The following is a 2,515-nucleotide window of genomic DNA, read 5'->3' on the forward strand; positions in this document are numbered from 1 at the left end:
GGAGGATCTCGAGTTCAAAGCCAGCCTCAGCAACTTAGTAAGGACCTAAGGAACTCAGCGAGACTCTGTCTCTATATTTATACCTATTTCAGAGTTATAAATATTGCAGTATAAAGTAGTCTCCATTCATTCATTCAGTAAATATTGACTGCGTAACTAGAATGTGTCCTTATTATTAAATTCAAAAGAAAGGAACCAGTTCTGATGACCTCAGCTCGCCTGATCGCCCATCCTCTGCTTTGTCCTGATGTGTCGCCGATCTGTCCAGAGGAATCACTCTAAGTGATCTAGTGATGCCCGTCACGGGAGGCTCAAAAGCCTCCAGCCTCCCTGGTGTCTCTAAGTCAGGTGCCAATCCCTGTGTGGGACCCAAAGATCCGGCTCCATCTCTGTCCCCTAGGGTCTCCCTTTATTGATTGATTGATTGGTACCAGGGACTGAGCCCCATCCCCAGCCCTATTTTGGTTTTATTTAGAGACAGGGTTTCACTGAGCTGCTTAGCGCCATTGCTGAGGCTGGCTTTGAACTGGCGACCCTCCTGCCTCAGCTCCCCCAGCCTCTGGGATTGCAGGCGAGCGTCACTGCACCCGGCTCTCCCTTTAGTTCGTGACGCCAATTTCCACTGAAGTCACGTGGTCCAGGCCCATGATCAGAACATCTGGGGCCTTCTCTCTGCACCCTGCTCATGCCCCGACCCAGGGGAACAGCTACCCCTTCTGTCCTGCCAAACACGTCCATCTTTCTTCTGGTCCATTTCTCCAAGTGGCCTCTCTGGCTGTCTGGAGCTGGGTTCTGAACTCAGGCAGCCTCCTGTCCAGCCTCCCGTCCCTGGGCATCCTCAGGTGAGCACTGATCTTTGGCAGGAGCTGCTGGGCCAGGGGCAGCAGGGACGGGGTTGGGCCTGGGCCACACACATTGCCGGGTGGCCTGGGCGTTCCTGAGGCCTAGACTGAACGGACATGAGGGGCGGCCTCCTCCTCCCCAGCCTGTTCCTCTCCCAGGTAGGGTCAGCGGGGGTGCCACCGCCTCCCAGTGTCCTTCCAAGCTGCCGTCCAGCTAGGGCACCAATCAGGTGCCAGGCAAGATCCTATTATCCAGACAGAGCCACTGGGTCAGAGCCCGGGCGGGGAGGCCTGAGGGTCCTCTGCTGCACCACGAGGGGCCCGTCCCTTCTACAAGGCCCAAGTCTTCCCAACCTCTATGTGGCCACCTCCACTGGGCCGTGGCCACCTCCACTGGGCCGTGGCCACCACTCCAGCACTGACAGCTCTGGCTGAAGGAATCCCCCGCCACATCTGCCTTCCTCCATTCTCGGCTGGTCCTTCCCGCTCCTGCTGGGCACCAGGTCTGGTGGCAGCTCGCTGGAGCTCAGGGCACCTCTGAGGTGAGGCAGGGGCAGCTGAGGTTGCTGGTGAGGGGACCCGGGGAGGCTGAGACTCCAGAGATGGTCACTTTCACAGGATTGTGGGATCAGGCTCCGTGGGGCCAGGGCTGACTGTCTGTCAAGGGCCCTTTCTTCCAGGTAGGTGTCCCTGGCCACTTGGGGAGAGGCAGGCCTGGCCCGGCAGGTCCCCCCAAATCTTCAGAAGTACAGAGCGAAGCCTGGGTCGGGGTTGCGGGCCAGTCTGCGTTGGGGAGCGCGTCCAGGCTCGGGACGGCCAGCGCAGGGGGCTGGGAAGGGCCAACCAGGAGGCTCCTGTGAGGAGGAAGCGCTCTTGCCCCATTGTGTTGGGAGGGAAAACAGGGTCCCTGGCGCGGGGCCAGCCCCTGCCTCGGGCTGTTTGGCTTTGTTTGTTTTTTTGGCCTTTTTTTTCCTTTTTCTTTGGGCTGATTGTTCTCCTTGAATCTTTTTGTCCTGTTTTGTTTTTTACGGGCTGACCGTGCTGCCCAGTGCTCGGCGGCTTCCTGTGTTTCTGCCGCAGCGCGGGCCTCCGCGGGCCTGGCTTCCTGTTGTGGCCGTCGCCAGGGCGATCGAGCCCCCTCCCCCAGGGGGCTGGGGGGCCGGGGGGAGGGGGGACAGGGGTGATGTCACCGGGTGAGAAGGCGAGGGGCTGGGGTCGGGGAGGGTGGCAGCAGCAGAGCGCTGCGGGCACATTGCTGAGGGGTGACTCACAGCAGCCGGGGAAGAATGTCCTCACATTCTTTGGGAGGTAAACAAGGTCAGGGAGTGAGCTGGGATCCTGTTTACCTGACCCAGGCCCCCGGGGACCGGGGCTGTCGCCAGGGCAGGGGGATGGGGCTGGCGCAGCAGACCCCTGCGGAGGCCCGAGGATCCAGAGACGAACCCGGGATTCCAATCACAGCTCTGAGAGCAGGTCACCTGGGCTTCCCCGATTTCTGAATGGTGACCGTGGCCACCCTGGATGGTGTGTGTGGCGGAGAGGGGCTTGGGCTGCTGGTCTCTCCGTCCCTCACCTGGAACAGGGCCTGGTCTAGCGGGGCCTCCACACTCCACAGGAGGCAAGCCCAGGCAGGGGGACAGAGGTCGGGGGACAGCCTGAACAGGCCCCAGGGA

This window comes from Callospermophilus lateralis, chromosome 4 (genome assembly GCF_048772815.1).
Source record: "Callospermophilus lateralis isolate mCalLat2 chromosome 4, mCalLat2.hap1, whole genome shotgun sequence".
Lineage (NCBI taxonomy): Eukaryota > Metazoa > Chordata > Mammalia > Rodentia > Sciuridae > Callospermophilus > Callospermophilus lateralis.